The sequence below is a fragment of the Aquarana catesbeiana genome, linkage group LG01, assembly GCF_042186555.1.
Source record: "Aquarana catesbeiana isolate 2022-GZ linkage group LG01, ASM4218655v1, whole genome shotgun sequence".
Classification (NCBI taxonomy): Eukaryota; Metazoa; Chordata; class Amphibia; order Anura; family Ranidae; genus Aquarana; species Aquarana catesbeiana.
This window is the reverse complement of record NC_133324.1, coordinates 281,830,499-281,857,805: the sequence shown is the minus strand read 5'-3', so window position 1 is coordinate 281,857,805 and position 27,307 is coordinate 281,830,499.

Below are 27,307 nucleotides of genomic sequence, written 5' to 3'. Positions count from 1 at the left end.
GATAGAGGGGTATAGATAGAGAGATATAGATAGAGAGATATAGATAGAGAGATATAGATAGAGGGGTATAGATAGAGAGATATAGATAGAGAGATATAGATAGAGAGATATAGATAGAGGGGTATAGATAGAGAGCTATAGATAGAGAGATATAGATAGAGAGATATAGATAGAGAGGTATAGATAGAGGGGTATAGATAGAGGGGTATAGATAGAGGGGTATAGATAGAGGGGTATAGATAGAGAGATATAGATAGAGGGGTATAGATAGAGAGATATAGATAGAGAGATATAGATAGAGAGATATAGATATAGAGATATAGATAGAGAGATATAGATAGAGGGGTATAGATAGAGGGGTATAGATAGAGGGGTATAGATAGAGAGATATAGATAGAGAGATATAGATAGAGGGGTATAGATAGAGGGGTATAGATAGAGAAATATAGATAGAGAGATATAGATAGAGGGGTATAGATAGAGGGGTATAGATAGAGAGATATAGATAGAGAGGTATAGATAGAGGGGTATAGATAGAGAGATATAGATAGAGAGATATAGATAGAGGGGTATAGATAGAGGGGTATAGATAGAGAAATATAGATATAGAGATATAGATAGAGAGATATAGATAGAGGGGTATAGATAGAGGGGTATAGATAGAGGGGTATAGATAGAGAGATATAGATAGAGAGATATAGATATAGAGATATAGATAGAGAGATATAGATAGAGGGGTATAGATAGAGGGGTATAGATAGAGGGGTATAGATAGAGAGATATAGATAGAGAGATATAGATAGAGAGATATAGATAGAGAGATATAGATAGAGAGATATAGATAGAGAGATATAGATAGAGAGATATAGATAGAGGGGTATAGATAGAGAGATATAGATAGAGAGATATAGATAGAGGGGTATAGATAGAGGGGTATAGATAGAGAAATATAGATAGAGGGGTAAAGATAGAGAGATATAGATGGAATGTGTGTGAATCCAGAGAGAGCATTAGACAGATAGAAGTGTTGGGGTTCCCCTCCATCCAGCAGAACTTTTCCTCCCCTCCCCCCCAGCACTCACCTGGAAGACAGCCCAGCACAGTGAGTCTGGCTCCATCCTTCTCCCCATACATTGAGACGGCCGGCTCTCTCACTCTCCCTATGGCTCCAAGGCAGCATTCTCTAATCTCTGTGTGACTGTGTAGTCACACAGCAGTAGAGGAGTCCGCTCCTCATGCTTCCTCTGCTCGGGCACACTGGGAAATAAAAAGCGGAAGTGACATCATAACTTGAATGTCACTCAAAGTCCCGGCCATCTAATACATATAATATGCGGAAGCTACTCGGCGCGATGGATCGCGCCACAAGGCGGGTTAAAAGCCCGCAAATGAAGCGCCGCGTCTGCAATCTCGTGATTGCATAGACGTGGCGCTTCCCATAGTGCACTGTGCCCGGCGCCCGAACGCAGTGCACTTATGGACCTTTTTTTCAAATTTTTTTCATTTTGTAAAGGGCCAGTTTTAAAATTTTTTTTTTTTCATTTTTTTTTTTTTTGTGACTGTGCAGAGGGGGGGGGGGGGGGGGGCGGCGCCTAGGTGCCCCCTATGGACGGGCCGCCACTGGTCAAATCGGCGGCAATTGCCGGTGTTCTGTCGAGAAGTGCCCGGCTATCGAATAGTGCCCGGGTGGAACTGCGCATGCGCCGCACGGAGCTTCAGAACAGCTGAATTTACGATCAGCTGTTTTGTCTCGTTGCCGAGGCACGTTCATGTAGTTGAGGGACGGATATTTACATGAAGGGGGCAGATATTTCAATGATGGGCAGTGCTGGAGGCGGAATTTGTATCGATGGCCAAAGAAATCTGCAAAATAAATCTTTATCTGCTATTCATTTTGAACGCTTGTGGGGCGTGTTTAGTCAATTGAAGGACATCTTTTTCTATATTACATAAAGATTTCTTTAGCAGATTTATTTGGCCATCAATAAAAATGCCACTTCCAGCACTGCCCATCATTGAAATATCTGCCCCCTTCATGTAAATATCCATCCCTCACCTACATGAACGTGCCTCGGCAATGAGAGACAACAGCTGATCATAAAATCAGCTGTTCTGAGGCTCCGTTCTGCACATGTGCAGCGCATGCACAGTTCCGACCGGGCATTTTATGATAGGGGGCACTTCTCGACAGAACACCGGCAATGACACTATCCTAATCGGTGTGATGCAAACCCTTTGCTGCCAGAGTCGTTTGTGCATTTCTTTTGCACACATATTGAGTTGCACATGTAGCGGGTACTCCCGCAGGAGCCACTGGTGATGATGGGTTCTCTGTTCTGCCACGACTCAGTAAACTACTCAATCCCCACTGACACACCTGGTTGTGATTTAAGACTAGCTCACACCTGTGTAACTAAAGCATTAGAATAAGTACCTGGACTCTATATCAGCACACAGAAAATAAGTCACCAACAAACGGATGGTAGATTAATTAACCACTTGACCTCCAGAAGAGCATTTTTGCTATTCGGCACTGCACTACTTTCACTGGCAATTGCACGGTCATGCAACACTTTACACACATTACATTTTGGGGAAAAAAAACAATATTGTTTACTTTCTGCTATAAAACATATCCACTAAAATAAAAATTTGAAAAAAAAATCAAATTTCTTCATGAATTTAGGCCAAAATGTATTCTTCTACATGTCTTTGGTAAAAGAAAAATCTCAATAAGTAATTCATTTGGTTTGCATTCTTCTGCTCCCAATTACTTTGTTTAGATTACTGATTTATTTCCCGGGAAGAGAATCCCCTCTTTACTGAGTCCTTGTCCTGGGTGGAAGCACTGCCAACCTTATTACCATACCCACTCTTTCACTTAGCGAAGGTTCTGGTTCTTTTATTTATCTACAGGTTTAGCACAATATCCTGTTTGGGGAGGGCTATTTGTCATAACACCCCCCTACCAAAAGACTAAACTATCAAACTATCATTAAGTGCTAAGAGACCGCACATAATACAGCATGTCAAATTAGGCAGCGGCAGAAGAGTTGTTTAGTGTGGAATTACTGTATACTCATCTTCCCTCCAGCAATACGATGCCCACATGCTCCCTCGCCAACATCGATTCATTCTTTTTCCAAGTTCAAGATCTTCAGCCATCTTGATTGTCCATGACAGGATGACGTAACTCCCATGCATAAGAGTTCATTCATATTGGCAGATGCAAAATTGTACACTGAGCTGCGCATGCAGAGCCACACACCATTGTGACTCATTCAAGAGAATTGGATCATGCCAAAACCATTGTGCAACCATGTGCCATGCATGCGGTTGTGGCATGGTGGTGCAGACTTTTAGGGGTTAAAACAGGCAGCGAGGAGGTGACATAATGCCTCCTCACCTCCTGTCAAATGCACTCTGAAAAGAGATCCATAGAGGGTCACTCTTTAGAGGGCTAAGCATGTGTAAATGAGCACTAACTTGCCTGTCTGAGCAGGTACCTCTGGCATGGCTGATTAAAGAACAGATCTTTTGTCAACACTGGAAGAAAAAAAAAAAAACACAGGAGTTATTTTTGAACCTTGTCTAATCATTTGCAAAATGAGGCGTGTCTGATCTCAGAAGACATTTAAATCCTCTGTTAGTAATGAGAGATCAGAGTGTCAGAGAGAAGGTCTTCTCCAACATGTTTTGGTCTACTCTCATCCTCGCCATCACCTGTTTCTATACATGTGAGTAGAGATTGGAGAAGCCCCCTGTGTGTATTATTTCTGGGGGTTACAATTATCATGACAGCAATAAAATGACACATGACACACTTCATATTCTATAAAATAGATGACATGATATCAACTTCTCATTCTTTACTATTCTTCTTCCAGCAGGTTGTTATGGTCAGTATGTTCTGAATCAACCTTCACAAATGACGGCAAAACTGGGAGAGACTATTAAATTAACATGTTCAGGGGAGAGTCTTTCTAGCAAGTATTATGTTTACTGGTATCAGCAAAAAAGTGGCAGTGCCCCTGGTCCTCTTATTTATAAAGATAAGGAAAAGGCAACAGGAATACCAGATCGCTTCTCTGGAGACAGTTCTAATGATGTGGGCACTCTGACCATCTCTGGAGTCCATGAAGAAGATGAGGCTGATTATTACTGTTATATAGGAAATACTACTGCAGTGTGGAGCACAGTGATAAACACCAACAGACAAGTAGTACAATAACATGCTTGTATTATGAATGCAATCATCCTGAGCAAAAGAGTAAAACATATCACTGATAGAAAGAACTGCTATATACAGCTGAACAGAAGGAGATTTCTGTATGAAATGATACCATCAGCATCATTTATAGGCAAAAAACACCAATATAGCAATAAAGGTTCATTAACACATCAAATATACTCATTACAGTAAGGCCCCTTTCACACGTGCGGACCGTATGTCTGTGTTTCATTCATCCGTTTTCGGGTGAAATACGGACATACATGCATCCCTATGGGATAGCGGGTGTCAGAGTTATCAGTCGTCCCCGCAATTGTCCGATTCTGCAGATGGAGGAAAACCCTATTTTTCTATCCGTCTGCAAAGCGAATTGGGTGAACATGGACAGGCGGTCCGTGTTCATCAGATCCCCCCATAGGGGAGAGCGGAGATCTGACAGAGCGGTCCTTGCACAGTGTGCAGAGACCGCCCTGTTATCTGCCGGCTCAGCGGGGATCAACGGAGGGAAAGGGGCCTTATGTAGAAAACGAATGATGTAAAATTGTAAGTATTATTTTTAAATATTTTTACTAGTATAAATGTAAGTAGGTTGTAATTTAGATCAAATACTTCACCTAGGCATTATAGGGTGTATTTATAAAAAAAAAAGCAAATATATATATATCTATATATACAGATAGATATATATCAACTGGTGTTTGGCTAGTACCCCATGCTTATACCATATACAAGACATGGCTTGTCAGCACTGAGAGTTATCAATGTTTTTATTTCTTAGTCCTATACTGGCGTTAAAATTGCCCTAATTGTTTAATAGTCCACCATCTTGACAATGGCATGAGCTCTTCCTGAGTGAATCAGGAAAATACTGCATTACGGCCACTAGATGGAGCTACTGATCATAGCAAATACGTATTTATTTCCTATCATCATTAGCTCCATCTAGTGGTGCTTATAAATATATAAATCAGATCGAAAGGAGCATATCACAGACGTTCCAGGCTTAAAGACTTCTCCATAGGGATATGACTGCTGAGCAGTTTCGGTAGCCTGTCTGCTGTGGCACCATCACTGGAAGAAGAGCGCATGCACTGGTTAGGTTGCTGTTTTCAAGAAGTTGTTGGACTATAAAAGGTGTATGTGGATGACAACTGGGGAACCCAATATAGGGCTAGGAAACAAAAAATTGATAACTCTCAGTACTGACAAGCCTTTTCTTGTTTAAGGCACAAGTGTGGGATGCTAGCTAAACACCGATTGATCTACTTGTTAACTATTACATTTTTTTATAAATCAGTGCTCCACCCAGAATGAAAATTAAGATGATGGTCCACAGAAAACGAATGAATGCAGAATTACTGCAAATATTTAATAAACTCATTATACCATGCGATACACTCTTATTAATGGTGAGGTGATCAAACATAGCATAAAAACACATATAACAAAAGTCTTCTGCCCTATACTCTGTGAACAAATGGAACTATAACTGTGCATAATAAATAAAACATTAAAGCCTAAATACACTGCACAATACACTCTAATTAATGGTGCTAGAACACCCCAAACATTTGTAAAAAAATCCTTATGATATAAATCAAACTTGTGTATGTGAATATCAGTCTTTTTCCAACTAATATCCAGGCTGACAATTGTTTTCTCTCCTATACACATGAATTGTAGTATAAAATATTGTAAATCATTTCAGGTCCAGTAGGGGTCAGTGTTTACAGGAGGAAAGGAGAATATATCTCACATAACGGTACATATTAATTCTAACCTGTTATTTTAGAGAGGAATATTTAGGGCTGCTATATAGTACATGTTATTTTTTCTTTATTAGCCAGAACTGAAGATGAAAAAATAAAGTTAACAGAAAATAAAACCAACAAGTGTGTCAGAAATCTCAATCCATAAAACAGTACAACATCAGAGTGTGGGGTGCAGAATCTCATAACAACCACACACATTCCAATCACATCTCACTTCATTGAATCACTAATTGACAGGGATGAGGATATTTGTGTTCAATTCTCAAAGGGTTTAGTGAATCCTGTTTGGCAAATCAGAACCTGGTGGTGAATACTATTAAAGTCTATAGGGGAACACGAGTTGTTAGTAACTTCAGTCCATTTTTAGGACCAATAGGAAAGTTATTGTCAAAAAGGGTGAAAAGAGCCAGGCACTTCAATGGAGCACATAAAGCCTAAATACACTGCACAATACACTCTTATTAATGGTGCAGTACATGGTGCTAGAACACCAAAAAATCTAAATAAATTAGAAAAAAATGTCTTATGCACTATACTGTGTGAGCAAATGGAAATCAAACTTGTGTATGTGAATAACAAAATATTTTTCCAAGTGATGTCCATGAATAAACTTTACAGATGTGGACTTCAAATATATAATGACAATTCGCTTTGTGTCCCCACCCTTGATTGAAAAATTGCTCACCAGATATATTTGACTTCCATTCCACTGGTAGGTCAAAGGCACTTATGCCAAGAAAACTTGATTTCTCACCAGAAAATGCCGGCCAGTGACTCCCCTAGTCCAGTAATCCATTTCCCTATATAGATTTACACAGGAAAGCCCTATTTCCTGGTGCCTCCATGGCAGCATACTAGTGATAGAGCTCCGCCTCGTCTCCTCCCTCAGGACCAGTGAATAGCATAAATTAAAGACGTAGTCCCTCCCCCAACATTCTCCTTTTTTTCCTCATACCTCTTGTGCTGGTGAAGAGTAGCAGTATGTCCATACCTCTGCATTCGGCAGCGTCCGCCGGGTTTAGCCTTTCCCGTGCGCAGTCCCTGTTCTTGGGCCGCTCACAGCGCTGATAAGACTGGGAACCCCTCTGTGGATCTGTTGGGGTCTTCTTGCAGAGTTTCCTCACTGGAACGCAGTCTGACACCATATCCTATGATGATGGCGGAGGAGTCGCAAAAGGATCAGCTCCCTTTCTTCCAGGCCTGTGATTTTTCATTTTTTTTTCCATCTCTCATTTAAAAAAAAAAAAAGAAGAGAAAGAAAGTTGCATTTGTCTCCCCCCCCCCTTTTCCTTTTTTGTATCATTCCTTTCCTTCCCTTTGAATGAAATATAGAGATCAAAGGCTGTAGCATATTCCTTTTGTTGATACCTGGTGGGTTTTCTGGCGACATCCGTTGCCCTGTTGCTGTGGGGGCCATGTTGTGTTCGTTCCCCTTGTAGGCAGCGTGGCTCGGCGTCCCCTTCGTCGTACTGCGCATGCGCAATCCGGGAAGCTAAACAGCCGTCGCTCTCGGCTTCCCGACGTCTTCTCGGCGGCTCGGCGGCGGCTCTACTGCTCTACTCGACGCCGCGGCGGCCATCTTTGATTCTGGAAAAAGGGCCAATTTTGCCCTTTTCTTCAAAAAAAAATAAAAAAATAAAAAGGGGCAGAGAGACTGGGAGTTCATGGGACTACCCCACCCACCCTTAGGCTATTTAGGATCGGCTTTGGGGGCTGGTGGTCAGAGTTTCCTCGTCTGCCCTGCTAAGGTCTCTCTAAGCTGCTCTGTGGTAAGTTTTAAAAAAAAAAAAAAAAAAAAGAGAAGAGGAACAAAATGAAATATGTACCTCATAAAAAAAAAAAAAAAAACATTCTTTTCTTTCCTTACCTTTTTCTGCTATTTTTTTTTCGGCAGCTGATCCGTATGCCCAACTCCGAAATGAGCCACTCATCTCGCAACAAAGATCCTCACACCTCCGTTAGGTATGGGACCACCTATACGTGAGTATAAAAAAAAAAAAAAAGTGCGCTCGCTGGCCTGGCATGATTTTTTCTTAAAATCATAGCCCTGCCCACTCCAAGAGGACCGAAAAATCCTCAAGGCACCACGATGACGACAGCCCAAGACGTAGATCTCGTTCTTCACGCCACTGGTCCCGCTCCTCAAGACGTCAGTCCCATTCTTCGCGACATAGATCAAGATCCAGAAGACGGGACCGGTCCCCCTCTCCTAGATCCTATAAGAAGAAGAAGTGCTGGACCTGTGGGGCTAGTCCGCTGCCGAATAAAGTAGTCTGCAAGGACTGTTTCGCGGACTATGCGTCCAGCCGCGAGTTAGAAAACCAACAGGTGGGGGACCTGCTCAAAAGAACTATGAAGGACTCCTTCTCTGAGCTTGCGGCCTTGGTTCCTGCCCAGCCAGTCCCGCAGACGTCCCAGGCTCAGGATGTTGAACTTGTTCTTCCTGGTCCTTCCGCAGCCAGTACGCCTCTACCTCCATCAGGCCGACTGGCCAGAGATTCCCCACCTGAAGACCTCTCGGGCGATTCGTCAGATGAGTCAGATCCTTCTGGCTTCAGCCATTCATTGGTAAAACCATTTATCCAGGCAGTTAGAGCTGCAATAGCTTGGGAGGATACTGAAGAACCTCCCCAGGAAGCAAAAAGCTACTTCCCATTCCTTAAAAGGAAACAGGCTTTCTTCCCTTTGATGGGAGAAATTAGTCAAGTCTTTCAAAACGAATGGTCAAGAACTGATACAAAACTGTCATTGGGCTGTTTCAATAAATTGTATCCCCTACCGGAGTCGGGAACACAGTCACTGAACTCCATGCCGGTGGTAGACGCATCAGTGGTGCGACTCGCAAAGAATATTACCCAGCCTATGGAAGATTCCGCTTCTTTCAAGGATCCTCTTGACAGAAGAATCGATCTGGATCTCAAGAGTAGCTATTTAGCTGCAGGAGCGGCATGTAAGCCAGCGATCGCCCTCACCTCCGTATCTAATGCCATTAGAGCTTGGACGGATAACATTGAAACAACTCTACGCCAGGATGTCCCCAAGGAAGACATAATTAAAGCCTTGGAAGAAATTAGATTGTCAGCAGACTTCGTTGGAGTAGCAGCTATAGACACGATTAGGTGTTCAGCAAGATCTATGCTGCACTCAGTAATGGCGAAAAGGGCCTTGTGGTTAAAACCCTGGACGGCGGATTTGGCTTCCAAGCAAAATTGGTGCAAAATCCCGTTCGACGGGAAGGCATTATTTGGAGACAAGATGGATAAAGCAATATCTAGGTTGTCAGGAGGAAAGTCAGGTATGCTTCCCCAAGACAGAAGGATGCGAAGATCCAGAGGGGGTTCTTCCAGGTTCCGCCAGTCAAACCCTAGAGATTTCAGACAATCAAGGCAGTTCAGAGACGGCAGAAGACCCTGGAGGGGCACTCAGGCATCCTTCTTGGGCAGAAAGTCGAAGGCCCCTCTGACTCCACATGAGCAGAAGCAATCCTTTTGACGCCAGATTAGCCCAGACACTCCCGGTGGGAGTCAGACTAAAATTCTTTCTTCCAGTCTGGGCCAGCAAATGCCAGGATCCCTGGGTTCTCTCAGCAATCCAATGGGGACACTTTTGGAGTTTCTCTCATCCTCCACCTCAAAATTTGTTCACGAGAACGGAAATTCCATCCTCTCCGCTGAAGGCTCAAGCCCTAAGGCACTTCGTATCATCACTCCAACTTCAGGGAGCAGCTGTGCCGGTTCCTTTGGCGGAGCGATTCGCAGGCTTCTATTCCACTCTATTTCTGGTCCCAAAGAGAACGGGTGGATGGAGACCTGTGATAGATCTAAAAAGGCTCAACAGGCACATACACCCAGAAAGCTTCAAGATGGAGTCTCTACAAACAATTATTCAGACAGTGCAGCCAACAGATTGGATGATCTCAGTCGACCTGCAGGATACGTACCTACACGTGCCAATTCTACCTGCCTTTCAGAAGTATCTCAGATATGCAGTAGGACGGATCCACCTGCAGTTTCAAGCCCTGCCCTTCGGTCTGTGCACCTCCCCCAGGGTATTCACCAAGATTCTAATATCCGCTCTGGTTCCCCTGCGGGAGAGGGGTTTGAGGATATACCACTATTTGGACGACATCCTCCTCCTAGCAAGCAGTCCGGGTCAGTGGGTGTATCACCGAGACATTCTTCTCCAGTCCCTGAGAGAACTAGGATGGTTGATAAACTCAGAGAAGAGTCAGCTTGCACCTACACAGCGGATGATCTATCTAGGTGCGATGTTCGACACCCGGGAGGGGACAGTGTCATTACCATCCCTGAAGATGAGGATTATTATCCAGAAGATGGTCAAAACCATTGCGAGCCGGTATCTAACGGCATCGCAATGCCTGAGCCTCATTGGCACAATGTCTGCTTGTATACCGATGATTCCTTGGGCCCATTGGCATTTGAGGTATTTTCAGATGGGTTTCTTGGCGCAGTGGAAGAGACAGCGACTCTCTCAGACAATTCTGCTGACGGGAGCAATGCGCAGGAGCCTTCATTGGTGGACTCTTCCGGAAAACCTCTCCAAACCTCGTCATCTGGGTTCCCTCTTCTGGATCACAGTTACATCCGACGCAAGTGGACAGGGCTGGGGAGCCCATTGCGGGGAAACCATAATACAGGGGAGATGGTCCTGTTCCACCCAGGGAGTAGTATCCAACATACTGGAGATGAGAGCAGCGTTCTTGGCACTAACTTCATTGGCTTCTCAGATCAGGGGCCAGAGAGTACTTTTACGCCTGGACAACAGGGCAGCTGTCGCGTACCTGCAGAGGCAGGGGGGCACTCGCAGCACATCACTCCTCAGGGAAGTAGAGCCGATTATGCTCTGGGCAGAGAAGAACGTCCTAGACCTCAGGGCGATGTATCTCCCGGGATGGTTGAGCACGGAAGCAGACACGTTGTCGAGGAAATTCTTGGACAACAACGAGTGGGCTCTTCATCCCCAGGTCTTCCATCAGATTGCCAACCTCTGGGATCCTCCTCAAGTAGACCTATTTGCCACTCCGGGGAATGCCAAACTGACCAGATTCGTCTCTCGCCTTCCGTATACGCAAGCGGAGGAAGTAGATGCCCTGTCATGCCCCTGGAGGTTCACCACCGCATATGCCTTTCCCCCCCAGCCATTAATATTCAAGTTCCTCCTGAGACTTCTCAGAGAAACAGTCCAGGTACTGGCAGTACTCCCATATTGGCCGAAGAGACCCTGGTTTCCTCTAGCTATGCGCCTCAGTGTGAGCTCTCCAATCAGGGTCCATCCTTTCCTTCAACTTCTGACACAGGGCAGTTTAGTTCATCCAGACGCTCAGAAGCTGAACCTTCGAATCTGGAGGTTGAGAGGCGAAGGTTCAAGTCCCTAGGATGCTCCCCAGGGGTCATAACAACCCTCCAGGGAGCCAGGAAGCCAGCAACCAATGCTATATATTCAAGAATATGGGACAAGTTCTTGTCATTTGCTGCCTCAAATGAGTTTAATCCAATCTCTCCTTCTACATCAGGTGTTCTCGTTTTCCTCCAGTCAGGACTTGATCTGGGTCTTGGCCTAAGTTCCCTCAAAGTGCAAGTAGCAGCAATTTCTGCCGCAACAAATAAAAGATGGGCAGAAGAGCCCTTAGTAGTCACTTATCTCAGAGGAGTGTTAAAGATTCGTCCACCTGTCAGACGCTCTTTTCCCAAGTGGGATTTATCCCTGGTCCTTGAAGTCCTCTCTGACCATCCATTTGCCCCAGTGGAACAACTGACAATATGGAACATAACACTAAAAACAGTTTTCCTGCTAGCCATTACATCTGGTAGAAGGATCTCAGAACTCCACTCGTTAGGGATAGGTGATGACCACATCTCTTTCTTCCACGATAGAGTGGAGCTTTGTCCCCTCGGGGGTTCACACCCAAAGTTGCTACTCCAAGTCACCTTTTGGAGCCTTGGGCACTACCAGTATTTGCTGAAGCGGATTCGGGATCATGTCACGAGCTGGACATTTCCAAAGTGTTCAGAGCCTACCTAGAGGCCACTAGATCCTTCAGGAGCTCGGAAAGACTTTTTATTGTTCCATTCGGTAAATACAGGGGCAAGGAAGCTTCCATCAGAACCCTGGCATCTTGGGTGGTAAAACTAATCCAGAAGGTCTACAGGATGAAGAATATGGAACCTCCATCCCAAGTGAATGCTTATTCTACAAGGGCAATCTCAACCTCCTGGGCAGCAAGGGCTAACGTGTCACTAGAGACGGTGTGCAGGGCCGCCACCTGGTCTTCTCGCAATACTTTCCTCAGACACTACCATATCGACCCAGGAGCTCTCACAACGGTTGAGTTCGGGAGAAGGGCAGTGCAGGCTGCAATGTCTCATTCTAATTAAACTTCTATTGTTAAGCATTATCCCACCCGTGTCAGCTAGTTATTTATCACTAGTATGCTGCCATGGAGGCACCAGGAAAACGGAAAATTGTATCATACCTACTGTAATTTTCCTTTCCTGGTGCCTATCCATGGCAGCATGCGCTCCCACCCTCGGTATTCTATTTGACGGAGAATGTTGGGGGAGGGACTACGTCTTTAATTTATGCTATTCACTGGTCCTGAGGGAGGAGTCGAGGCGGAGCTCTATCACTAGTATGCTGCCATGGATAGGCACCAGGAAAGGAAAATTACGGTAGGTATGATACAACTTTCCGTTTTTGAGTCCATTCAAGCTCCTTATTTTAAATGAAGTCCTGATGAAGTTGGAGTGTTTTCTGGCACCCAAAACACATTGGCTTTTTTTGTGAAAAGCATTAAATGAATTTGGACTCTCATCCTTTGGTCTGGTGCTCCTTCCTTTGGTACATGTTTTTTTCTGGAAACCTGCTGGGTACCCACTGGAGGGGATCTCTGTCCATTGTGAGCAGCCTAACCTGTTCCAATGAGCTTTCTGAATGTTTCTTCCTCTCACTATAAACTCACATCAAAGTCCCAGCACCTCTTGGATGTATTGTTTCTTGATTGGTATGTTTTCCTTTTATGACAGGTTTCCTTTAAATCACTGAATAGTTTTGCTTGTTTTTGCTCAGTTTGCCGTAGCTCACTTTTTTCTTAAAAGAGAAGTATGGGTTTTTATTTATTTTTTTTGATTCATAAAAATGTGGATGGAGCATCAGACCGATGCTGCATTTGTCCCCCGCTGTCTCTGCACTGAGAACCAAGCCACCGAACATCGCTGATGGCTCAGTTTTCACAGATCCCCGAGAGGAGACCTGATGACTGTCAGTCAGTATCTCTCCTCTCTGCTTCTCCACGATCATTGGAGCGCTGAGCTGTGGTGGGGCAGGGAGCGGCGGTCTCAGCGTCTTGCTTTGTCTGCCATCAATCAAGGCAGCTGGTGGATCCAGACTTGGGAAGTCAGGATGACGCGCTCCCTCCTCCCTGATGACAGTGACGTCAGTGGAGAGCGAACTACAGACCACTCTCCGCTGAAAACCGGTCACAGGAATGCAGAACTCATGTGATCCAGAGGAGAAGCCCAGCCTAAAAAGCTCAGACTGGGCTTCTCCTTTACCTTGTAGATCGGAGTAAAAAATATTGTAAATCATTTTAGGTCCAGTAGGGGTCAGTATTTAAAGGAGGAAAGGAGAAGTACTCTACACTGGAGGACATGTATCAATAGTAAAAAAAAATATTCCATATGATGGGGAGAAGACCCATTTATGCTGCTTTGAAGGCAACATTGGAAATAACACAAATCCTTTAACCACTAGCCGACCAGCGCACGACGATGTACGTTGGCACAATGGCACGGCTGGGCAAATGGGCATACAGGTACGTCCCCTTTAAATCGCGGCATTGTCCGTGGGTCCCGCGGACTCGATGTCTGCCGAGGGCCCGCGATCGTGTCACGAAGCGGAAGAACGGGGAGATGCAAGTAAGTGAGTGGAAGCCCATCCCCCCCCCCACAGTTAGAATCACTCCCTAGGACACACTTAACCCCTTGATCGGCCCCTAGTGTTTAATGCCTTCTCTGCCAGTGTCATTTACACAGTAATCAGTGCATTTTTATAGCATTGATCGCTGTATAAATGACAATTGTTGACTAGTTCTGTATTTTGTGCATACACCTCAATCATTGTAGTAGTATGGACATATACATATCTAGAAATGTGTATGACAAGGGTTGTGGCGCTTCCTATGGGTACTAGATAGGAGGTGTGGTTGTACACGGGTAGTAGCCCTTAATGAGCCCTCTGAGGGGTGCCTGGTAGCTACCAGGGACAACCAATGTTACCGTACCGGTGTATATGTCTGTAATTACACATACAACCACATACACCCGCCTAGTGTCAGCAAAGATGGTGTTTCCAACAGTGGTTCAATTGGACCTAATAGGGGGGGTGTGGGCTGAAGCCCCTGTAGCTGTGGTACATATACCACCACTAAGTGAAATATCATGTATGTGTAACCTTAATATGCTCTCCTGCCAAAAACATAAGTATATGTCACCAAAACATTACAAATTATAATCAGAAAGTGCAAATAGACATAATGTGGTCAAAAATAATGTGGTCAAAAAATAAGTGCAAGGAAACCAGTATAGACAGTTTTTCAATGATTACAGTCCGTAAAAAAGCTTGTGCAAATCCAGTGTTCCAAACAATTTGTGACTTGGGTGCTCTCGGATAATTGCTGTGACTTGTGTGCTCCCCTTCAGATCCCCACTCACCAGATCCAACAACCCCGTAGAGGGGCAACCAGCCTGAGATGTCTCATTCACGGTCTCCTCTCCACGTTGGTAAAACGGGCTATAAAGGATGGTTTCCGTTGGTATCCGTTGGTTTCTTTCGGGTCCTCCGTTACCAAATGGAACAAGTTGCAAGGGGTGTTCCAACCGCAATTTTCTCTCCTCCACCGCCCTAACGGGTGTCCAGGTAACTTTCTACTATTGGTTAGAGTGTTCACAATGGCTCCCTGAGGAAAATCCCTGCACTTGGCCACCAGGGGTCGCTGTCCTATGCTAAAGACCCTCCTTTCTCAAGCGCCTTTCGCCCGAGGGAAGCGTTAACATTTCTAACCATTTTAAATGTTCTCCATATAATGTTCCCCCTACTCCCCTCTTTTTTTTTTTATTTATTTATTCATTTATTTCACCCTAGTGACACCAAACTCAAGAATCACCATACAAAAAAAAATAAAAAATAAATAAAGGTACTATAGGAAAGAAAGAAAAATAAAAAATAGTAAACATTAAAAAAAAAATTAATAATTAAAAAAATTAAAAATCTTTCTTCCCCCCTTTTGTTTTTTTTGTAAACAAAAAAAAAATTACCGTTAAGAAAAAAAAAGAATAAAAATGAAAGAAAAAAAAAATGTAACAAATTTTAAAAAAAATTGAATCTGTATTCTGTCAAAAAAAAACATTGACCGTTAAGAAAAAAGAAGAATAAAAATGAGAGAAAAAAAAAATGTAACAAATTAAAAAAAAAATTGAATCTGTATTCTCTCAAAAAAAAAAACATTGAAACTGCCTTCAAACATTGTAGCCACCCCTCTGTAGGTGGTGATTAACATATTAATTGACTCTCAGTGCAAATCTATTTGCAATTCAATCAGGCCACAAGAACTTGTATTACAGAGAGCAGGATCTCTGTTTAAAAAAAAAAGTTTAAATTTTTTTTTTTTTTTTTTAGAATTTAGTTGGGCCTGACTGCAATTAATTGGATTCAAGGCTTCTCCTTAAAACAAAAAAAATAAAAATTATGTTTCAAGGTCCTCTGTGTTTCAAAGAACTTTGTCCAGTCTGGGTCCAATCATTTGTCCTTGTCTGTGTATGTCTCCTAAAATACAAAACTCAAAAATTAATAACACCTCACTGTACCTCTCTGAGAGGTTCATAATGGACTAAACTAGTAGTGGATGATTGGAACAGACTTTCAGCTGAGATAATGCGTCCATCCACAGTAAGTAGAGTCGAAAATGTACAGACACACCCACATATCTGTACTCTGACAAACAAAAAGTTATAGGAAAACCTGGTGTGTTTGTAAGTACTTAAAGTTTAAGAAGACAGCCTGTAGACATAAAACCTTTACACATATTAACAGAACATGCGTCAATTTGGAAGGAAAAACAAAACACCAGACCTACTGAATCCATAAGATGCCACAAGGGCGCAAAGCAATGCATTGTTATGTATTTTCCATGAATGAAACTTCACTCTAAGCCACAGGAAAGGAAAAATTATCAAAACAAAATCCCTACAGTTTCTCAGAGTTATAGGGATCAAGATCTCTTCTCTGTGCACAGGTTATTTATTCGCGAATACATATAAACTTGTAAAAAAAGTATTAATTTAAACTGGTACCAGTATTGAGCTCATTACAAATGAGAAAAATTAATAAAATAATCCTAAACAGTACAAAGCATGCGCATTAGTGTGATCACACTTATTGATGGCCATAAAAACAATGTACACCCCTACAAAAAAAAAAAAAATCTTTCTTTACACATGGACAGTTCATACCCATGCATTCCATCACTCAGACACACACATTCATTTAGATTGAACCCATACATCCTGGATAGAGCTTTGATAAATCGCAAATGAATTGTTATGTGTTTACGCAAACAGGAGAAAGGAAACAAAAAAAAAACAAACAAAAACCAAGAACACCAACCAAAAACAAATACATAAATAAAAAATATATAAAATGAAGCAAGAGTAGGCTTCTGTACTAAACACTACTTGTACCCTATACCTTTGAATATTTATGGCAGTCTTCTGATCATTTGGGGAAGATAAACACCTGTATTACTAATAACCATGTTTGAATACCTAGCCTAATATACATTACCTTAGGTGTATGTATTTATGTATAAATACATCTATATTGATACACCTGATTAATATGTAAATACTTTTTCATGAGCTCCCTGCACCTGGAAAATATAACTTAGACAAAAGTTATTACCCTTTTCCCTTTCTTTCACACAAAGAAAACAAACACTGAGACATTGTTACATTTACATATTTACATTGGTATATGTTCACTGACATTCACCCTTGGATCTGGTGAAAACAAATGACTCAGATCATAGACATCTGAATGACACATTAAATCTGGTATTTCTTTTGCTTTTTCTACATTGCTTATATTTAAGGTTTGTTCCCAGTAAGGTGAAGTCCTAGCAGATAGCATAGATAGGTTGCCCCCCCCTCCAGTATTTTCTGCTTGAATGGAACAGATGGTTTTCTGTGGGACCTTAACAATTTGATCAAAAGATTGTTTTATTTCTTTCAGTTCTTTCCTACACTGTACCACATCTGCATGGCATGCTTCATATTTTACCTTAAGAACATGTTGTGATGTTTCCATTATTTTATTGGTATTTTCCCAATTATGAATATGCGACTTCAGTAGTTCAATCTCATTTTCAAGAGAGGTAATTGTGCTAATTAACATAACCTCTTTCAGAACTGATTTCCTGTGCTGTAATCTGAGATCACTTTCCATGGAATTTACATTCAAAGGGGAGCATGAGGCTATTTGCCTTTGACTAGTACCTGGGGGGCCATGCCTATAGATCTTATCTTTGGAGGCATTGTAATTGTAATGGTGCCTCTTTCTGTTTGAAAAGGTGGCAAATTCTCATGTAGTGTGACTTGCTAAACAGGTTTTGTTGTTTGCACTCTGGTGATAAATCTTTGATTTCACAGAATTAGACCTTCTGGCTACATGAAAAAATTTGTGCATACAGTCCATGATGCATTGATATGAATCTTTAAGGGGATTTATAAAAAATCCACATTTAATTTTAAATTTTGGATGGGCATTAGCTATTAGGAGGGTTTTGTACTCTGGGTCCTCTCTGTGTACATTTCTCCGTTTGCCTACATAGTAAGCTGACCATAGCCTCTTTGCATAAAGAAGTGGGTTCTCATTATTTTCCTGTTTTGTTCTATACGCTGCTTTTAAGCCTAGGTCAAAGGGATATATTATTTTTAGCAATTCATCTACAGTTTCATTGTAATCTGCTCTTCCTTCTTTAACATGGTCTGGTAGGGAAGACCATGTGTCTAAGTTAACGGTTAATAGTAAAACTTTAACCTGATCTCTGGAGTTGGCAACTCCCAGCAATTTACATCGTTGCAAGACATTATCTGCATGAAATGTTATGTGCACTCCTGGCAACAGTTTGCCAATATTGTTAGCTACAAGTAGCACATTTTCTAAAGACTGTCTGTCCTCCCTATCCATCTTTTGTGCTGTGCTCTCAATTCCTGTTGATATGCATACATACAGGAAACATCTTACAAAAAAAAATTTTATTTATTTATTTTTTTTTTAAATAGACTGACTCTTCATGCATAGAAACATTGGGCAACAGCTCTTTTCATCTCCTTCTAATGCATCTGGACTCTTCATGTACCAATTCTATATTATATTTAGCTTTTAACAAAAGTTATGTGTTCCTCGTAGGCTCCCTATTAATTACACACTGTAGAACACTGCTATTTCTTATAGCCCATTTCTATATCGAGCACATAGAGCACCCAATGTTCATTTTTTTAGCATTCAAATGAAAAACCCTTTCAAAGTGTGCCTTTTGTAGATATTGCAACCCCTTGAGATATTGCTGAAAGAGACCACCAAATTTTTCTGTCCCTTCGTGGTCGCCATTTTGTTGACTAGTTCTGTATTTTGTGCATACACCTCAATCATTGTAGTAGTATGGACATATACATATCTAGATCTGAGAGATCTTACAACAAAGAGGTAGTTCGTTCTGCAATACACATTTATTAATAGGGTTACATAATCTATACAAAGTACACACCCAACAGTATTTACAACACAATGTACAGTGTAGGTCTCCTGGCTTACATGGTATTTACAAATTACCCACAACACCCATATTTACAGTACAGTATAAAATACAAGTATGTTAGATTACCTGTTAACTTCAGGTCAGCCCATGGTGACTGCTGTCTGTTCCCACACCAAAGAGTGAGTAAGCTTGGTCACAAAGCATTATATCCCCCCCCCTCCTTTCTGTAGTGTGGCTAATATAATTCTCCCTAATTGGTCACTGTACCTAGTAAATGTATATTGGGCACAGCCTGATTGGATGAGTCAAAGAAGGCTATTGTTTACTACCCAGGGAAGATGTTCTCAGGGAGAACAAAAGGCCAACCTTTGAAGTTGAACTAATTACAATAACACCAACACAACACTCAGTATTTTAAATATATTTCCCTCTAACTGAAATATATTTCTAAATGCAATATTTTACAGCGATTAATGGAAATTTCACATAATCCAATAAGGCAACACAATGGTCCCAAAATGGTGTCAATAGTGTCCGATGTGTCCGCCATAATGTCGCAGTCACGATAAAAATATCAGATTACTAATAAAAGAAAAATAATAAAAATGCTATAAATCTATCCCCTGTTTTTTAGATGCTATAACTTTTGCGCAAACCAATCAGCATACACTTAGTGTGATTTTTTTACCAAAAATATGTAAAAGAATACATATCGGCCTAAACTGAGAAAAATTTTTTTTATATATATATTTTTGGGGATATTTATTATAGCAAAAAGTAAAAAATATTGCTTTTTTTCAAGATTGTCGCTCTTTTTTTGTTTATAGCGCAAAAAAAAAGAAATTGCAGAGGTGATCAAATACCACCAAATGAAAGCTCTATTTGTGGGGAAAAAACGACGTCAATTTTTTTGGGTGCAACTTTGCACGGCCGCGCAATTGTCTTCAGAGTAGGTCCACAGCTTTAATCAGTGATCACATTGTTACAGCAGATTGCAATGTTTTGGGGCCAGTTTTAGGACCGTCACATGACCTTATGAAGGGGTCCTACGTGTCTCCAAAACCTTGCAATCTGCTGTAACGATGTGATCGCTGATTAAAGCTCTGGACCTACTCTGAAGATCCTCGGTGTGCTGGTGACATTTGTTTTCCTTGACTTGACTCGGTTCCAGCCGTTGGTCACTACAGCACCCGTTTATAAGCAAAGCCATTTCTACAGGAACGTGTGCATAGGGATTAGTAAACTGCAGTATCATAGGACAGCCAGAGGAGAATGAAAACTCCTCCTACAAGCTTTAACCAGTGCTCTGCTGGACAGAAGTCACAAGACTGCTCTAACTGCTGATGAGAAAAGGTTTTAGCAGATTTGTTTGGCCATCGATAAAAATGCCGCCTCCAGCACTGCCCATCATTGAAATATCTGCCCCCTTCATGTAAATATCCATCCCTCACCTACATGAACGTGCCTCGGCAACGTGAGACAACAGCTGATCGTAAACTCAGCTGTTCTGAGGCTCTGTTCTGCGCATGTGCAGCGCATGCGCAGTTCCGACCGGGCATTTTTCGATAGGGGGCACTTCTCGACAGAACACCGGCAATGGCACCATCCTAATCGGTGCCCTTTGCTGCCAGAGTCAGAGGCGGCTCTCTAATTAGGCAGAAAAGGTGGTCGCCTAAGGCCTCGCGCTCCCAGGGGCCTCGCAGCCGCCTAATTTGTGCGTGGGAGAATGGGAGGGAATGTCCCCGGTCAGTGTCCCCAAGCTGGCAGGGTGAGCGCGCCGGGCAGTTAAAGGATCGCCGAGGAGGTGGAGCTGCCGGCCGCTGCTGAACCCACCAGCAGGTAGGGGCGGACTTGGCCGGGGGGCAGAGGAGGCCTCGCAAAAATGCGCTTACTCCATACCGCAGCAGACAGCCGTGACACCCGCCGGCAGCCGCTACACTGTCTGGGATATATTTGCAGCAGAGCGGTGCGACCATGCGAGTATGCTTAGTGATATGACATAGGTCCAACTGAACCGATGCATTCACTGTCTTCCCTGTCAGGTGGAGTGGTCTCCGCCTGACAGGAGCTTTCTAGTCCTGCCTGGCGTGATGTCATTCAAAGACCGGGAGGCGGGAAAGTGCTGTTGCGAGGAACCAGTGAAGCGCCGTGCAAAAGTGCAAGTACGTTTTCAGAGGCTAAAGATCTAACCTAAGGCAGTTTTGTCACAGTGGCTTTGCTGTGTTAACTGCCTGAAGTGAGTAACTCTTGGGGGGGGGGGGGTTAATTTACAATGGTATTTTTAATATGCAGCATGGAGGGGGTTAATGTACTGCCACTGGTCACTGATGCATTAGTGACCAGTGGCAGTTAATTAACCCCTTTGTGCTGCATTAGTGACACCAGTGTCAGTGTTAATTAACCTCTATTTGGTGCAGCATGAAAGGGTTCATAAACACTGATACTGGTGTCACTAATGCAGCACAAAGGGGTTAATTAACTGCCACTGGTCACTAATGCATCAGTGACCAGTGGTGTATTTGATACTGCCCACCTCCCATACACTCCGCACCCCTCTCGTACATACCTCCATACACTCCGCACCCCTCTAATGTACATACCACCCACCTCCATACGCTCCGCACCCCTCTCATGTATATGCCACCCTCCTCCATATACTCTGCACCCCTCTCATGTACATGCCACCCTCCTCCATACACTCCGTACCCCTCTCATGTACATGCCACCCTCCTCCATACACTCCGCACCCCTTTTGGTTTCTTTAGTGAGATATCAGGGGTCTAAACGGACCCCTGAAGTCTCACTATTGAGACAGAGAAAGGGACTGAGGAAACACATTCCCCAGTTCCTTTCTCTGTAACCTCAGCTGCACTGCAGATGAATGAACAGGAGACAGAGGCTCCTGTTAATTCATAAACTAAAGCATAGTAAACACAGTTTACTGTGCTTCAGTTATGAATGAACACAGTAAGTGATCAGTACCGATCACTCACTATGTTCTTTTAGTAAAGATAGGGGCTGGTAAATGACATTTACCAGTCACTTTTTCCCGCCTCCATCCTAAAAATCCCCCACAGCAGTCAGCGGAAGAGCAGAGGAGGGAAGTCGGCAGCACTGTGGGGGGGGCACACCGTTATTTTTTATCGCTTGAATTATTTTTCCCATTATGGGTGTGAGTGGGGCCTCATGTCCAAGTTTTGCCTAAGGCCTCACAAAGCCTAGAGCCGCCTCTGGCCAGAGTCGTTTGTGCATTTCTTTTGCACACATATTGAGTTGCAGGAGTTGCAGGAGCCACTGGTGATGATGGGTTCTCTGTTCTGCCACGACTCAGTAAACTACTCAATCCCCACTGACACACCTGGTTGTGATTTAAGACTAGCTCACACCTGTGTAACTAAAGCATTAGAATAAGTACCTGGACTCTATATCGGCTAGGGCTGGGAAAAAAATCGATTTAAATCTTGAATCGAGTTGAGAGGTCAAATCAATTCAAAATTTAAGCGAATCGATTTTTTTAGATTTTTTTTTTTCACTGCGCCGGTCCCGAGGCGCTGCGGGCATGAGTTTTTAGGCGAGGCCGCGGCTTCGGCCTAGTCCGCGGCTACAGCCGGACGCCGCGGACTAGGTCGAAGCCGCGGCCTCTCCTAAAAACTCATGCCCGCAGCGCCTCCGGACCGGCGCGGACACCGCGCCGGGCCTGAAGAGCTGCGGGCAAGGAGTTTTTAGGTGAGGCCGCGGCTTCGGCCTAGTCCGCTAGGCCGGACGCCGCGAACTAGGCCGAAGCCGCGGCCTCGCCTAAAAGCTCATGCCCGCAGCGCCTCGGGACCAGCGCGGTTTCAAAAAAAAAAAAAAAAACTCGATTCGAATCGTGAATCGAGTTTTTTTTTAAGAGAATCGAAGATTTTTTTTTTTAAGAAAATCTCCCAGCCCTAATATCAGCACACAGAAAATAAGTCACCAACAAATGGATGGTAGATTAATTAACCACTTGACCTCCAGAAGAGCATTTTTGCTATTCGGCACTGCGCTACTTTCACTGGCAATTGCACGGTCATGCAACACTTTACACACATTACATTTTGGGGGGAAAAAACAATATTTTTTACTTTCTGCTATAAAACATATCCACTAAAATAAAAATTAAGAAAAAAATCAAATTTCCACATGAATTTAGGCCAAAATGTATTCTTCTACATGTCTTTGGTAAAAAGAAAAATCTCAATAAGTAATTCATTTGGTTTGCATTCTTCTGCTCCCAATTACTTTGTTTAGATTACTGATTTATTTCCCAGGAAGAGAATCCCCTCTTTACTGAGTCCTTGTCCTGGGTGGAAGCACTGCCAACCTTATTACCATACCCACTCTTTCACTTAGCGAAGGTTCTGGTTCTTTTATTTATCTACAGGTTTAGCACAATATCCTGTTTGGGGAGGGCTATTTGTCATAACACCCCCCTACCAAAAGACTAAACTATCAAACTATCATTAAGTGCTAAGAGACCGCACATAATACAGCATGTCAAATTAGGCAGCGGCAGAAGAGTTGTTTAGTGTGGAATTACTGTATACTCATCTTCCCTCCAGCAATACGATGCCCACATGCTCCCTCCCCAACATCGATTCATTCTTTTTCCAAGTTCAAGATCTTCAGCCATCTTGATTGTCCATGACAGGATGACGTAACTCCCATGCATAAGAGTTCATTCATATTGGCAGATGCAAAATTGTACACTGAGCTGCGCATGCAGAGCCACCCACCATTGTGACTCATTCAAGAGAATTGGATCATGCCAAAACCATCCTGCAACCATGTTCCATGCATGCGGTTGTGGCATGGCGGTGCAGACTTTTAGGGGTTAAAACAGGCAGCGAGGAGGTGACATAATGCCTCCTCACCTTCTGTTAAATGCACTCTGAAAAGGGATCCATAGAGGGTCAATCTTTAGAGGTCTAAGCATGTGTAAATGAGCACTAACTTGCCTGTCTGAGCAGGTACCTCTGGCATGGCTGATTAAAGAACAGATCTTTTGTCAACACTGGAAGAAAAAAAAAAAACACACAGGAGTTATTTTTGAACCTTGTCTGATCATTTGCAAAATGAGGCGTGTCTGATCTCAGAAGACATTTAAATCCTCTGTTAGTAATGAGAGATCAGAGTGTCAGAGAGAAGGTCTTCTCCAACATGTTTTGGTCTACTCTCATCCTCGCCATCACCTGTTTCTATACATGTGAGTAGAGATTGGAGAAGCCCCCTGTGTGTATTATTTCTGGGGGTTACAATTATCATGACAGCAATAAAATGACACATGGCACACTTCATATTCTATAAAATAGATGACATGATATCAACTTCTCATTCTTTACTATTCTTCTTCCAGCAGGTTGTTATGGTCAGTATGTTCTGAATCAACCTTCAGAAATGACGGCAAAACTGGGAGAGATTATTAAATTAACATGTTCAGGGGAGAGTCTTTCTAGCAAGTATTATGTTACCTGGTATCAGCAAAAAAGTGGCAGTGCCCCCAGTCCTCTTATTTATAAAGATAAGGAAAAGGCAACAGGAACACCAGATCGCTTCTCTGGAGACAGTTCTAATGATGTGGGCACTCTGACCATCTCTGGAGTCCATGAAGAAGATGAGGCTGATTATTACTGTTATACTGGAAATGCTACTGCAGGCTGGAGCACAGTGATAAACACCAACAGACAAGGAGTACAATAACATGCTTGTATTATGAATGCAATCATCCTGAGCAAAAGAGTAAAACATATCACTGATAGAAAGAACTGCTATATACAGCTGAACAGAAGGAGATTTCTGTATGAAATGATACCATCAGCATCATTTATGGGCAAAAAACACCAATATAGCAATAAAAGTTCATTAACACATCAAATATACTCGTTACAGTTATATAGAAAACGAATGATGTAAAATTGTATTATTTTAAAATATTTTTACTAGTTTAAATGTGAGTAGGTTGTAATTTTGTAATTTAGATACAATACTTCAACTAGGCATTATTGGGTGTATTTATAAAAAAAGCATATATATATATATATATATATATATATATATATATATATATATATCAACTAGTGTTTGGCTAGCACCCTATGCTTATACCATATACAAGACATGGCTTGTCAGCACTGAAAGTTATCAATTTTTTTATTTCTTAGTCCTATACTGGCGTTATAATTGCCCTAATTGTCATTCACATCCTCCTGTGCACCATCTTGACAATGGCAATGTAACCCAGTGCATGAGCTCTTCCTGAGTGAATCAGGAAAATACTGCATTACGGCCACTAGATGGAGCTGATCATAGCAAATATGTATTTATTTCCTATCATCATTAGCTCCATCTAGTGGTGCTTATAAATATATAAATCAGATCGAAATGAGCATATCACAGCTGTCCCAGGCTTAAAGGCTTCTCCATAGGGATGTGACTGCTGAGCAGTTTCAGTAGCCTGTCTGCTGTGGCAGCATCACTGGAGGAAGAGCGCATGCACTGGTTAGGTTGCTGTTTTCAAGAAGTTGTTGGACTATAAAAGGTGTATGTGGATGACAACTGGGGAAATGTGCAACCCAATATAGGACTAGGAAACAAAAAATTGATAACTCTCAGTGCTGACAAGCCTTACCTTGTTTAAGGCACAAGTGTGGGATGCTAGCTAAACACTGATTGATCTACTTGTTAACTATTATATTTTTTTATAAATCAGTGCTCCACCCAGAATGAAAATTAAGATGATGGTCCACAAAAAACGAATGAATGCAGAATTACTGCAAATATTTAATAAACTCATTATACCATGCGATACACTCTTATTAATGGTGAGGTGATCAAACATAGCATAAAAACACATATAACAAAAGTCTTCTGCACTATACTCTGTGAACAAATGGAAATATAACTGTGCATAATAAATAAAACATTAAAGCCTAAATACACTGCACAATACACTCTAATTAATGGTGCAGTACATGGTGCTAGAACACCCCAAACATTTGTAAAAAAAATCCTTATGCATTTTGCTCTGTGAGCAGATATAAATCAAACTTATGTATGTGAATACCAGTCTGTTTCCACTAGTGTTCAGGAATAAACTTCACTAGTGTACATTACAATTATACAGTGACACGGTTTGGGGACCAGTGACATTATTACAGTGATCAGTGCTAAAAAAAATAAATTAACTTGGACTCTTTTTCCCTATCTATTGTGAGCAGCCTAACCTGAACCTGTGAGCTCTCCCTGAATGTTTTTTCCTCCCATTACTTTGTATGAACTCAGCTGACAACAAAGTCCCAGCCCCTCTGGGATATTTCTTCTTCATTAAAGTGTTTTCCTTCCATGACAAGCTTCATTTATATCATTGAAGAGAATTTTGTGATGTGCTCAGTTTATCATAGCTGACAATTGCTTTCTCTCCTATACACATGAATTGTAGTATAAAATATTGTAAATCATTTCAGGTCCAGTAGGGGTCAGTGTTTACAGGAGGAAAGGAGAATATATCTCACATAACGGTACATATTAATTCTAACCTGTTATTTTAGAGAGGAATATTTAGGGCTGCTATATAGTACACATGTTATTTTTTCATTATTAGCCAGAACTGAAGATGAAAAAATAAAGTTAACAGAAAATAAAACCAACAAGTGTGTCAGAAATCTCAATCCATAAAACAGTACAACATCAGAGTGTGGGGTGCAGAATCTCATAACAACCACACACATTCCAATAACATCTCACTTCATTGAATCACTAATTGACAGGGATGAGGATATTTGTGTTTAATTCTCAAAGGGTTTAGTGAATCCTGTTTGGCAAATCAGAACCTGGTGGTGAATACTATTAAAGTCTATAGGGGGACAAGAGTTGGTAGTAACTTCAGTTTATTTTTAGGACCAATAGGAAAGTTATTGTCAAAAAGGGTGAAAAGAGCCAGGCACTTCAATGGGGCACATAAAGCCTAAATACACTGCACAATACACTCTTATTAATGGTGCAGTACATGGTGCTAGAACACCAAAAAATGTAAATAAATTAGAAAAAAATGTCTTATGTGCTATCCTGTGTGAGCAAATGGAAATCAAACTTGTGTATGTGAATAACCAAATATTTTTCCAAGTGATATCCATGAATAAACTTTACAGGTGCGGACTTCAAATATATAGTGACAATTCGCTTTGTGTCCCCACCCTTGATTGAAAAATTGCTCACCAGATATATTTGACTTCCATTCCACTGGTAGGTCAAAGGCACTTATACCAAGAAAACTTGATTTCTCACCAGAAAATGCAGGCTTCTTGAACCCATTGGGAAAGAGAGCCCTGACTGTTGGGGGCATAACCAGGGCGGAGATGGTGACTAGGGGTCACGGTGGATTGGTGGGGGGACGGAGTGGGGTTGGGCCTGAGCTCACTTAGGTGGTTGCCCCAGGGGATTCTGGGCCTTTTT